Source organism: Felis catus, chromosome B4 (assembly GCF_018350175.1).
Source record: "Felis catus isolate Fca126 chromosome B4, F.catus_Fca126_mat1.0, whole genome shotgun sequence".
NCBI lineage: Eukaryota > Metazoa > Chordata > Mammalia > Carnivora > Felidae > Felis > Felis catus.
The window spans coordinates 43,167,656-43,181,416 of record NC_058374.1 but is presented as its reverse complement, the minus strand read 5'-3'; the positions used below and the strand labels follow the sequence as shown (position 1 = coordinate 43,181,416).

The 13,761-nt window shown below is 44.8% G+C and overlaps 1 pseudogene; it reads left to right on the top strand.

Annotated features, from left to right (window-relative positions):
* Positions 1 to 9,440: 9,440 nt before the first annotated feature.
* Positions 9,441 to 10,889, top strand: LOC101100647 (annotated as a pseudogene).
* Positions 10,890 to 13,761: the final 2,872 nt, after the last annotated feature.

Here is a 13,761-nt window from a genome sequence, read left to right as displayed (position 1 = left end):
AGTATGGCTAAATAGCACAGAACTGCTTCTGAAGCCAGGGACTTAGATTAAAACCCCAGTTCTGGGACGCCTGGGTGGCGCAGTCGGTTAAGCGTCCGACTTCAGCCAGGTCACGATCTCGTGGTCTGTGAGTTCGAGCCCCGCGTCAGGCTCTGGGTTGATGGCTCAGAGCCTGGAGCCTGTTTCCGATTCTGTGTCTCCCTCTCTCTCTGCCCCTCCCCTGTTCATGCTCTGTCTCTCTCTGTCCCAAAAATAAATAAACGTTGAAAAAAAAAAAAATTAAAAAAAAAAAAAACAAAACCCAGTTCTATCAATTTGTCCTGGGCAAATTGTTTCTCTGGCTTTTGGTTTTCTTATCGATAAAGTGAAAAAGATATCAGGCCAACAGAATTATTGCGATTGTAAGCATGAAAGATATTCAACCTCACTAGTAAAAAAAATAGGAAAGCAGAATAAAGCAATGAGATGCCTATCAATTAGCAGGATGAGAAAAGAGTAGCAGAGCGCATGGCTGGCTCAGTTGGTAGAGCATGGGACTCTTGATCTTTGGGTCATGAGTTCAAGCCCCGTGTTGCGTATAGAGCTTACTTAAAACACACACACACACACACACAAAGAACAATAGCTTGTGTAGGTAAAGAAGCAAGGAAACACAGCATTATACTCAACTCTGGGGTATACATTTTTTTATTGAAAAATTTTTTTTTAATTTGAGAGAGGAGAGAGGGAGCAGGGGAGAGGGACAGAGGGCGAAAAAGGGAGAGAATTTTCAGCTCTACACTCATTGCAGAGCCTGACTTGGGACTTGATCCCTTGACCTGGGATCACGGCCCAAGCTGAAATCAAGAGTCAGACACTCAACCGACTGAGCCACCCAGGCGCCCTGGGCTGTAAATTAATAACACTTCTCTGGAGGAAACATCTGCAATGTATATTAAAAGCTTTGAAACTACTCAAGGCCTTCCTATATGAGGTACTTAAAGTAGTCAAATCTTAGAGACAGGAAGCAGAATGGTGGTTGCCAAGGCTCGTGGGAGGAGAGAATGGGGAATGGGGCATTAATGTTTAATAGATACAGAGTTTATGGTTTCTTTTTCTTGTTCTGTTTGTTTGTTTGTTTTTAGTAATCCCTACACCCAATATGGGGCCAGAACTCACAACCCTGGAGATCAAGAGTTGCATTCTCTTCTGACCGAGCCAGCCAGGCAACCCCCGTCCCCCGCCCCAACCATCCAGAATTTCTGTTTTGTAAGAGGAAAGAAGTTCTGCAAAGGTGGTGATGGTAGCCCAGTGTGAATTTGTTTGATATCACTGAACTGTACATTTAAGAATTATTAACACGAGGGACACCTGGGTGACTCAGCTAGTTAAGCATCCAACTCTTGGTTTTGGTCAAGGTCATGCTCTCACGGTTCATGAGTCCGAGCCCCCAGTCCGGCTCTTCGCTGACAGTGCAGAGCCTGCTTGGGATTCTCTCTCTCCCTCTCTCTCTGCCCCTCCCTGCTTGCTCTCTCTCTTTCTCTCTCAAAATAAATACATACACATTGAAAAACCAGAATTAAAAAAAAAAGAATGGTTAAGACGATAAACTGTGTTATGTGCATTTTACCACAGTCAAAAAAAATACTCATGTCCTTTGATCAGCTATTCCAACTATAGAATATCATTCTAAGCCACTAGAATATAAGCTAGGGGCCTCTGGGTGGCCCTGTCGGTTAAGCGTCTGACTTTGGCTCAGGTCATGATCTCCCGGGTCGTGAGTTTCAGCCCTGTGTCGGGTTACGTGCTGACAGCTCAGAGCCTGGAGCCCCCTTCGGATTCTGTGTCTCCCTCTCTCTCTCTGCCCCTCCCTCACTCGCACTCCCTCTTTCTCTCAAAAATAAATAAACATTAAAATAATAATAAAATTGTAAAAAACAACCAGTTCAAAGGACTAAGGGTATGGAAGCACCAAAACAAAGTCCTATAGGTAAAGAATTGGATACAGTGACATTAGGAACTAAGGAGAACTTCAAATATAGAATGAAGCTTCTCCAACTCCAACACACTAATCCCACTCATACCCTCCTACTAATATATATATGAGCCCCTTTTCCTGTAATAAAAAGACACTGAAACTTTTTTTTTTTTTATATTTATTGGGGCGCCTGGGTGGTGCAGTCGGTTAAGCATCCGACTTCAGCCAGGTCACGATCTCGCGGTCCGGGAGTTCGAGCCCCGCGTCGGGCTCTGGGCTGATGGCTCGGAGCCTGGAGCCTGTTTCCGATTCTGTGTCTCCCTCTCTCTCTGCCCCTCCCCCGTTCATGCTCTGTCTCTCTCTGTCCCAAAAATAAATAAAAATGTGGAAAAAAAAATTTTTATATTTATTTACTTTTGAGAGACAGAGAGAGACAGGGCACAAGCGGGGGAGGGGCAGAGACACAAGACAGAGACTCCAAAGCAGGCTCCAGGCTCTGAGCTGTGAGCACAGAGCCCGACACGGGGCTCGAACTCACAAACCATGAGAGCATGACCTGAGCTGAAGTCGGATGCCTAACCGACTGAGCCACCCAGGCACCCCAACACTGAAACGTTTTTTAAATGTTTATTTATTTTTTATTTTTGAGAAGGTCAGGAGGGGCAGAGAGAACGAGAGAGAGAGGGAGAGAGAATCCCAAGTAGGCTTTGCACTGTCAGTGCAGAGCCCTACTCGGCTCTTGATCTCAACACCCTGGGATTATGACCTGAGCTGAAATCAAGAGTCAGATGCTTAACCAACTGAGCCACCCAGATGCTCCTCAACTTCTTTTTGATAAGGCTACCATGAGTTATCCCCTCCCTCAGTATTGTTCTCTGCATTCATTATGATTCTTTTTATATTTTTAATATTTTTTAGTAAGGTTATTTATTTATTTTGAGATAGAGTGAGTGCACACAAGGAAGCTGGGGAGAGGCAGGCTCTAAGCTGTCAGCATGGAGCCTAACTCAGAGCTCGAACTCACCAACTGTGAGATCATGACCTAAGGTGAAATTAAGACTTGGATGCTTAATCAACTGAGCCACTCAGGTGCCCCATGTTTCTTTTTAGTTTAAAGTTTTTATTTTTTTAGGGGGCGCCTGGGTGGTTTAGTTAAGCATCTGACTTCAGCTCAGGTCATGATCTCACAGTTGGTGAGTTCGAGCCCCTCATCAGGCTCTGTGCTGACAGCTCAGAGCCTGGAGCCTGCTTCAGATTCTGTGCATCCCTCTCTCTCTCTCTGTCTCTTCCCTGCTCATGCTCTGTCTCTCTCTGACTCTCGAAAAGTAAATAAACATTAAAAAAAATTTTTTTTCAAAGAGAAGAAATTAGGTCTATTTAACCTCATCAATGAAATTGCTACCTTAAATCCATAAATTTACATACTCAGAAGATTTTTGAAATTAGAATGGCCTACCTCAAAGTATTAGGCATGGGTAAAAATTAGAATTTTGGGGGCCGCCTGGGTGGCGCAGTCGGTTAAGCGTCCGACTTCAGCCAGGTCACGATCTCGCGGTCCATGAGTTTGAGCCCCGCGTCAGGCTCTGGGCTGATGGCTCAGAGCCTGGAGCCTGTTTCCGATTCTGTGTCTTCCTCTCTCTCTGCCTCTCCCCCGTTCATGCTCTGTCTCTCTCTGTCCCAAAAAAAAAAAAAAAAAAAAAAAAGTTGAAAAAAATTAGAATTTTGGAATTGGAATTAAAATAAACATAAACATATAGCAATAGTCAATTATACATTTTAGACAAGATAAATATAATTATAAAATAAACATTTAACTCAGAGTTGAATAACTTTATAAATTAAAATTAGGTGAAAGCTTATATAATATTTCATTATAAAACTTTATATTTGGGGCACCTGGGTGGCTCAGTTGGTTAAGCATCTGACTTCGGCTCAGGTCATGATCTTGCGGTTCATGCGTTCCAACCCTGCGAAGGGCTCTGTGCTGACAGGTGAGAGCCAGGAGTTTGCTTCGGATTCTGTATCTCATTCTGTCTCTGTCCCTCCCTGCCTGCATTCTGTCTCTCACTCTCAAAAATGAATGAACATTAAAAAAAAAAAATTAAAAATGAAATATTTTAAAAACCTTTATATTTAATATTAAGAAATTGCTTGAAAGGCAATTTAAAATTTAGATAAATGTTTGTGAACAACTTCTCTTCTGCGTAACAGCTAGTGAATCTCTTTGGTTTCTACAAAGCCAAGGAAAATAAAATATTAATGCTACGTCTAAATTGTCTATCTTATCTAAAGCAGAACCCTGAATGTCTGGGCACAGAGCAAGGAAAACAAAAAATAGACCTCCTTCCCTCCAAGGGTATAGATGTACATTTGTAGTTGATAAGGATTGATGGGGTCCTTTTTATTGCCTTGGATGACAATGTTTTGTAAGCCTTGCATTCTTAGATAACAAATTCTTAAAAGTGTTCTTGCTTAAGAGGGTCAGAAGACAATAGAAAAGATGTTGCTTTTGACCTTTACCCTTAGGATTAACCTCTTTAACCTCTGCTGAGATTCAGGAGCTCTAAGTTTATTCCTGCCTTTTCAATAATAGTGGCAGAATTTCCAAATTTTAAGGGAGAGGAAAAAAGAACAAAAATCAAAACAACCTTGAAAACAAATGTACTCATTCTGTGAATACTTGTGACTTACTATATATGAGTGTGAAATATACATGTCCATTGATTTAACAATGAATGAACGAATGATTAAACAGATATTACGATGTCTTAATTTTGTTCCAGGCCCTGCCCTAGATGAGTGTTCTTCAAGCTTTGTTTTGACTCATTAATGAATAGTGAAATGAAAAAAAAAAAAAAAGTAAAAAACAAAAACGTAGACAATATCAGAGTGCATTATACACTGGCTAAAAATTCTGTTAATGCTGTTAATATTTATCTGGGTCTGTTACTGGGTATGTTTCTTTTCTCTTGTTTGGGGTGGGGGGGGGGCTTTAAATTTATTTTATTTTTAAAATTTTATATTGGGTATATTTCTCCTTTCTTTATGCCACCATACTAATGACATTCTTGAACAACTCCTTTCTTTCATGAAGTTTATACTCTGGTGAGGTGACTGAAAAGGAAACTAACAGTGATGATGCGATAGGGTGAGTACAGCATCCTGAGGCAGCAGTGTGAAAAGCACTTCACCTAGAAATGAGGCTTCCGGGCTGCTTCCTGGAAGAAGTGACATTTCAGTAAAGACTAGAGGAGCAGCTAAGAACATGTATTCTGAAGACGGACTGCCTGGATCCTACCGGGGCTCCAACATTATTTCTCGTCTGACTTTGTGCAAGTTACATAACCTCTATGTCCTAGTTTTTTATTTTATTTTTATTTTTATTTTATTTTATTTTATTTTTATGTCCTAGTTTTTTAATCTGAAAAACGTTCCTATAGGAACGCTGCAAGGATTAACTGACATAATAAAAGTAAGGCACTCAGCCTGACCCAGTCTTAACAAATGTTTGCCATTAGTATCACAGGATTGGGGATGGGCAGGAGTGAGAAGTGCCCACGTGCCCCCTGGTGTGAGGCCTGCTGGCACATAGGACTTATGATGAGGTTAAGAATAGAGCAGGGGTGCCTGGGTGACTCAGTTAAGTGTCTGACTCTTGGTTTCAGCTCTGGTCGTGATCTCGCAGTTCATGAGTTTGAGCCCTGCATCAGTCTCAGCTAAGAGCCAGGAGCCTGCTTCTCTCCCTACCCCTTCCCCACTCACGCTCTGTCTCTGTCTCTCTCTCAAAAATAAATAAATATGATTATATATAATTCTTTTTGAATCTCCGTTTTTGTTTGTTGTTTTATTTTTAAAAAATTTTTAGTTTTGGGGCGCCCGGGTGGCTCAGTCGGTTAAGCGTCCGACTTCGGCTCAGGTCATGATCTCACAGTCCGTGAGTTCAAGCCCCGCGTCGGGCTCTGTGCTGACAGCTCAGAGCCTGGAGCCTGCTTCACATCCTGTGTCTCCCTCTCTCTCTGCCCCTTCCCTGCTCATGCTCTGTCTCTGTCTCAAAAATAAATAAACATTAAAAAAAAAATTAAAAAAAAATTTTTTTTAGTTTTATTTACTTTGAGAGAGAGAGAGCACAAGTGGGGGAAGAACAGAGAGAGAGAGAGAGAGAGAGAGAGAGAGAGAGAATCACAAGCAGGCTCCACACTATCAGTGCAGAGCCCGATGAGGGGCTCAAGCTCACAAACTGTGAGATCATGACCTGATCCGAAATCAAGTTCAACGTTTAACCAACTGAGCCACCCAGGCGCCCTAGTGCATATATGTTTTTTAAAGCCTTCCTCCTCGGACAGTGTTTTAGATGCACCTTCTTCTGGACTAATAGACCTCCATTGTAGGGCACGGGCTGGATTTCCCCATCACCTTTCTGCAAAATATACCCTCGATGAGAAAAGAAATGGAGGGACGCCTGAATGGGTCAGTTGGTTAGGCAACCAACTCTTGGTTTCGGCTGTCAGGGTTCGTGCAGAGCCTGCTTGGGATTCTCTCTCTCCCCTCTCTGCCCCTAACCCACTTGTGCTGTATCTCTCTCAAAAGAAATAAACTGAAAAAAAAAAAAATTAGAAAACAGAAATGGATTGCAGAGGACTAGATAATACAAGGAGGTTAGCCAGGAGACTGTCTCAGTGATTCAGACTGCAAATAATGCTGGCAATGAGGATTGAAGAGAGAAACATGAATACATAGAATTAAGTAGAATCGGTAATTGAATATCTAGGCTGAAGAAAGTGAGGGATCATATAAAAAATTGTTTTAATGTTTGTTTATTCTTGAGGGAGAGAGAGACAGAGTGTGAGTGGGGGAGAGACACAGAGAGAGGGGGAGACACAGAATCTGAAGCAGGCTCCGGGCTCTGAGCCATCAGCACAGAGCCCGACGCGGGGCTCGAACTCACGAACCGCGAGATCATGACCTGAGCCGAAGTCGGATGCTTAACTGACTGAGCCACCCAGGTGCCCCTCTGTCTCTCCTTTCTGCCCCTTCTTCACTTGTGCTCTGTCTCTCTCTCTCAAAATAAATAAAAAAAATTTAAAAAATTGATAGCACTGCTTCACATATATGCTCAGCTTTTGTGTGAGGGGTATAAAATATGCATATAATATAATAATTGTTAATTTCTTCTTTTAATTTGTAAAAATTAAAAAAAAAATTTTAGAGAGCAAGAGAGTGCACAATTGAGGGAAGAGGGGCTGAGGGAGAGAGAGAAAGAATCTCAAGCAGGCTTCGTGCCCAGCAGTGGAACCGGACCCAGGGCTTGATCCCAACACCCTGGGATCATGACCTGAGTCAAAAATCAAGAGTTGAACACTTAACTGGGGTGCCTGGTGGCTCAGTCAGTTACGTGTCTGATTCTTGATTTTGGCTCAGGTCATGATCTCAAGGTTCCTGAGTTCAAGCCTCGAGTTAGGCTCTGAGATCACAGCAGAGCCTGCTTGGGATTCTCTGTCTCCCTCTCTCTCTGGCCCTCCCCTGCTCATGTTTTTTCTCTCTCTCTCTCAAAATAAATAAACATAAAAAAAAAAAATAAGGGGGGGGGGCGCCTGGGTGGCTCAGTCGGTTAAGCGGCCGACTTCGGCTCAGGTCACGATCTCACGGTCCGTGAGTTCGAGCCCCGCGTCGGGCTCTGGGCTGATGGCTCAGAGCCTGGAGCCTGTTTCCGATTCTGTGTCTCCCTCTCTCTGACCCTCCCCCATTCATGCTCTGTCTCTCTCTGTCTGAAAAATAAATAAAACGTTAAAAAAAAAATTTTAAAAAAAAAGTCAAACACCTTACTGAGCCACCCACCCAGGCGCCCCTCATCTCAATTTACTGATGTTAGAATTCGATAACATTTGCAGTCCCTGAGTCCTAATGCTTCTTCTTGCAGCCAATAAATAAAATGCAACAATGGCAAATTGAAGTCAGAAAAGCTTTCAAATTATATAGCTAGCTTACAAAATGAGGATAATGACATGGAACGACAAAGCTGGAGGGAAAAGACAAGGGGCTCATGGACACTGTAATACGGGGAGCTGAAAAGCACAGGTGTCCAAACTTCTTGCCCTGTTGTCCTTCCCGTAGAAGGGATGGGAGCTTGGTACCAGGGCTGAGGCCCTCTGCCAGCATTTCTGAGGAGCGGGAGGCTGCTGAAAGCAAAGCACGTAAGAACTATTAGGGTGAACAGCATCCTCTGAAAGTCCCTTGTCCCTCCCAAATTAGACACCCTCTTTAACAAGTGAACAGAGGACTGCCTGGAAGTTCTTCAGGGGGAGAAAAAGGAAAGACCCGGAGACTTTGTGTCTGGGTTTCTTTTCTCAAAAAAAAAAAAAAAAAAAAAAAGGCCAAAGGGGCGCCTGGGTGGCTCAGTCGGCTAAGGGTCCGACTTCTGCTCAGGTCATGATCTCACAGGTTTGTGAGTTCCAGTCCCACATCAGGCTCTCGGCTGATCGCTTCAGATCCTTGGTCTTCTTCTCTCTCTGCCCCTCCCCCATTCCCACTCTGTCTCAAAGATAACTAAACATTTATAAAAAATAAATAAAAACTAAAAAGAGAAGGGGCACCTGGGTGCCTCAGTCAGTTAAGCGTCTGACTTCGACTCAGGTCATGATCTCATAGTTCATGGGTTCGAGCCCCCGGTCAGGCTCTGTGCTGACAGCTCAGAGCCTGGAGCCTGCTTCGGATTCTGTCTCCCTCTCTCTCTGCCCCTCTCCTGCTCACACTCTGTCTCTGTCTCTCTCTCAAAAATAAATAAACATTAAAACAATTTTTTTAAATAAATAAATAATGAAAAACAGAAGCCAAGGCAGGTTAATGAAACAGGGGCAAAAACACAAGGCATTCCTCTGATCTCTGGACTGGGTTTCCAAAGCTGAAATAGAAAGTTCCACTCGGGCTGTGCCTCTCACCAGCATTATCTACTGCGTGTTCTGCCGAGCCTTACCAAAAAAAGAAAAGCCTTTCCTGAAATCTCACCTTTTAGCAAACCTGGGAATGCTGACAATATTTGCTACTCTCCTCTGATCGGCCTGATTGACTAGTTAACCAGTTCCCTCCCTGGTTCCAGTATCTTCATTCAAACCTCCAATGTTGGAAATTCGCCGGCCAATCCTGAGCTCTTCCCATCAGAACCCCGTCCCCCACGCCGCTCTTCAGCGGGCTCTCACATTCTCAAAGTCATTCAGCGTTTTCCACGAAGCTGTCCAATAACTGCTCGCAGACGCAGGATTCGACCCCTGGGAGCATGGATTCTCCGCTGTGCAATTTCAAGAACTAAGGTGGAAAGGAAGGCAAGTGCAGGCGGTGCGGGGAGAGAAGGGGCAAAGCGAGGGGCAGTTCCGCGCACAGGCGCGGGGGCCGCAGCGACCACTGGTCCCCAGGCCGTTGCTGGTCCCAGGTGCCAGGCAGCTCGTCCCCCGCCCCGCTCATCGGGCCTCCAGGCCCGAATCCGGGGCAGATGGCCTGGGACGCGGTGGAAACACTTCTCGACCCAAGGCGCCGTCGAGAACTGAGTGGGCTCAAAGGGGGACAACACCTGCGGGGCTGGGAGGCCGGGGTGGGGCCGGCGGGTGAGCCAGGCAGCGGAGGGAGTTCACTAATTGTGTTTGGGAGGATTTCGACCACAGCCGCCTTCCCCTCTCCTTTACCAGGTTTGGCCTCTCTTTGGAAAACTTTTCACGACCCACCCTGTATTTTGGATCTCTGGTTTGTCGTCCCTACCCGCCAGAATATTTGCTCCCTGAGGGCAACACGTTTATTTTGCCTGCGGCTCTGTTGCCCAGCCCGAAACCAACCTGGCACAGTTGAATGGAAAACATTTTCAAACCGGAGAACCCACCCGGGGGGAAAAAACGTGGGCTCCACAGATAAAAAAAAAAAAAAAAAAAAAAAGTAGAGCCAAGATTCTGACACCATCCGTTCACACCCCCGGGCAGATTAGACTCATCCGATTTTAAAGACTTTCCTCCTCCTCCAGCCTTCAGCAGATTAAGCCATTGCGCTAACATTCCCCTATGCAGAAATGAGTCCAGGGACTGGGGGGTTCTGGGCTGTTAAGAGATTAATTTATGCAGGCGGTCCGTGTGGGGAGGCGGCTGGGACGCTGCTGTGGCGCAGGGTGGCAGCAGGTGCCTGGCGGGGCTTGGGATGCTGGCCCCTGGCGCCTGAAGGAGGGACCAGCGCTCGGCCCGGCCTGCCTGACTCCTGGACTCCGGCGCGACGTCCACTGCGGCGCTTGGCCGAGGGGCAGCGGGCGTCCGGCGCCTGGAGTCAGGCCCGGCAGGTCGTTCTGGCCCCCAGTTAGACATCGATATGCTGGTTTCACTTTTGAGGCTAGAAAATGCAAGAGACGTTTGTGTGATTAAGGTTCCTCCAGAAGTGAAACATACAGATTCCTCTGTGACTGATAGTGGAACTTGCTTGCACGAGACGCTCACATGCCATCGCCGACTACGTGGTGAAAATGTAAAACACCCGAGACGTAAAAGTGGACCTCCTGTTAAGATAGAAAGGAAGGACGATGATGACTGGCTCTGTGTGGACTTTGGCAGCATGGTGATTCACTGGAGGCCTCCAGAAAGCAGAAACCTGTGAATTAGAGAAATCAGGGACCCTACCTTCTTATGATGACCGCTTAGCTCAGATAGCCCTTGAGACGTTACCTGAAGACTTCATTCTTGGGATGAAAGATGACACTTCATCCCTGACTCCAGTGGAGTTCAAATGTGAATAAAATTATATGGACTGCTTTAGGAAAAACAAAAACAAAAACACGTCGTGAACTTAGGCGTATTAAAACGTGTCAAGAGTTTATTTGAGCAAAATCAATTCGAATAGGCCAGCATCCAATCTAGCAGATAGAAGCTCCAAGGGGCTGTGCAACGTGAAAGATTTTTAAGGCAGAAAGGAGCGGGAACTAAGCCTTATACGTGGGCAAAAAGCAGGCTGGTTATGGCAAGGTTACGTCACTTTAGGGGATGGCAGGGGTCGATCAGATTATCTAACTAGTGCTGATCAGGTGATCCCTGAATGACTGGCTTAAGATTCCATTTCTATGGGGCGCCTGGGTGGCGCAGTCGGTTAAGCGTCCGACTTCAGCCAGGTCACGATCTCGCGGTCCGTGAGTTCGAGCCCCGCGTCGGGCTCTGGGCTGATGGCTCAGAGCCTGGAGCCTGTTTCCGATTCTGTGTCTCCCTCTCTCTCTGCCCCTCCCCCATTCATGCTCTGTCTCTCTCTGTCCCAAAAAATAAATAAACGTTGAAAAAAAAAAAAAAAGATTCCATTTCTAGGAGAGCCAAACTGTAATTAATTCTTGGTTTGGTGATGTGGGGCTTAGCAAAGGGATTCCACTTGGGGACTGTCACCTTGTTTTTAAGAATGCAATGTCGACAGAGTTTAACAATGCAGCTCCCCTTTATAGACTTTCCCTTCGCTTTCCTGTCTTGCCCCGGAGGGTCCCACCCTCCTGCCTCTTCTGGTTTGAGGAACTTTGCTTAATTACATTTCTCCTTCGAAGCTCAGTTGGGTGGCTCAGTTGGTTAAGCCTCCCACTTCTGCTGATAGCACCAAGCCTGCTTCGGATCCTCTGTCCCCCTCACTCTCTGCCTCTCCCCAGCTTGCACGTTCTCTCTCTCAAAAATAAATCAACAGGGGCGCCTGGGTGGCACAGTCGGTTAAGCGTCCGACTTCAGCCAGGTCATGATCTCGCAGTCCGTGAGTTCGAGCCCCGCGTCAGGCTCTGGGCTGATGGCTCGGAGCCTGGAGCCTGTTTCCGATTCTGTGTCTCCCTCTCTGCCCCTCCCCCGTTCATGCTCTGTCTCAAAAATAAATAAAAACGTTGAAAAAAAATTAAAAAAAATAAATAAACAATAAAAAAATCATATTGCCTCTTCAAAGGCTGGAAATTAATACAAAGAATCTGAAATTTCCTCTTATCAAGAAAAGGGAAAACAAAAGGGGGTTACTTGGCCTATCTTCCTGTTAATTTTCTCCCCCGGTCTTGGGTGAATACTCTAGTTCAGGGTAAACTTCTGTGGTCAGTCCGTGGAGCTCTAGCCACAGCTTGAAGTTTCCTCCTAGATCTCTGAGTCTGGCAAGAAAGGTGACATTTAAGGCTTCCAAATGGCTTTAAGAGGATCTGAAAAGAAATTCAGATCAATGAGAGCCAGACTTCCAATAAAATGGTAGGTGGAACTGACTTGGAAAGTCAATGCTTACCTCCTTTGAGCCTATCAAATAAGCCTATCTGGCAGCCATTTAAAAATAGATGAACCATTGACGGAGAGAATCAGGTGGGTGGTACCGAAATTGAATTAGAACAGATATGCTTCCAATTTCAATTCTCTCACAAAAACTACAGCTTCTACAATTTTACTGGAAAATCTAAAGAAAAGAGCCTGTCTTTTCTAGTGGTATCTCTTCCGGCTTGCCTAAAAACCTCCCTGCTGTGCAAGCTAGACCTGAGTGTTGGAGGACAGAAGGAAAAATAATGGCAGTCTTCCCCAACACATAGAAAAAGTTTGAGCTCCGGGGCGCCTGCGTGGCGCAGTCGGTTAAGCGTCCGACTTCAGCCAGGTGATGATCTCGCGGTCCGTGAGTTCGAGCCCCGCGTTGGACTCTGGGCTGATGGCTCAGAGCCTGGAGCCTGTTTCCGATTCTGTGTCTCCCTCTCTCTCTGCCCCTCCCCTGTTCATGCTCTGTCTCTCTCTGTCCCAAAAATAAATAAACGTTGAAAAAAAAATTTTTTTTTTTAAAAAAAGAAAAAGTTTGAGCTCCTTGGACTGTTTCCTTAAAGGTTTTCCTGTCAACCACTCTGTCCACCTCCTGGGTCCGTCCTCCTTTGTCTTCTACTGAAAGTAGCAGAGAACAACATGAAGAAACAAGTACAAAGCACTAAGGTACTAGAAGAAGAAATCATGTGCAGCTTGGATGTAAGTTCTCGAGTTCTGAGGCACAAAATAGTGATTATAGTATTATAATCTTCAAAATACAAAGTATATAATCTTTGTATTATAAACTTCAAAAGTTGCTAAGAGACTAGATCTTTTTTTAAATGTTTATTTATTTTTTGAGAGAGAGAGGGGGCGGGGAGGAGCCGAGAGAGAGAGAGAGAGAGAGAGAGAGAGAGAGAGAGAAAGAGAGAGAGAGAGAGAGAGAAGGAAACACACTCCAGGCTCCCAGCTGCCAGCACAGAGCCCAACACGGGGCTCGAACTCACGAACTGCGAGATCATGACCTGAGCCAGTTAGATGCTTAAGCGACTGAGTCACCCAGGCACCCCGTTTGTCTCCTCATTTCAAAATAGCAAGCTTACAATGATACGTCTTTATTTTTATTTTTGTTTTTTGGTGTTAGGCATTAGTATCGAATTCCGACACACAGATTTAGTCCTTTCTTCTCCCGTACCTCACACTCACGTATTTCCAATCTCCTCATTCTTCTGATTCGGTTATTTTCTGTTTTAGTTAGATCAACATTCCTGTTAAAAGGTACAACATGCATTTGAAGTGTTATTTGAGAATATTCGATTCTGCAATAGAGGGAGAGAAGAAATAGGATGGAGATACTCTTAAATGTTAAGCCCGGCTGTAAGTTAGTACTTAGGAGATAACTCATAGTTAAGTGTGGATACTCACTAAATAAGTAGCACATGAGGATTCGTAGAGTTCATTGGGTGTTTAAATATACAGTAAGTTATTATTTTTGTAATATATTTTTGACTTTTAATGTTTATTTATTTAAAAAAATTTTTTTTAACGTTTATTTATTTTGGGGACAGA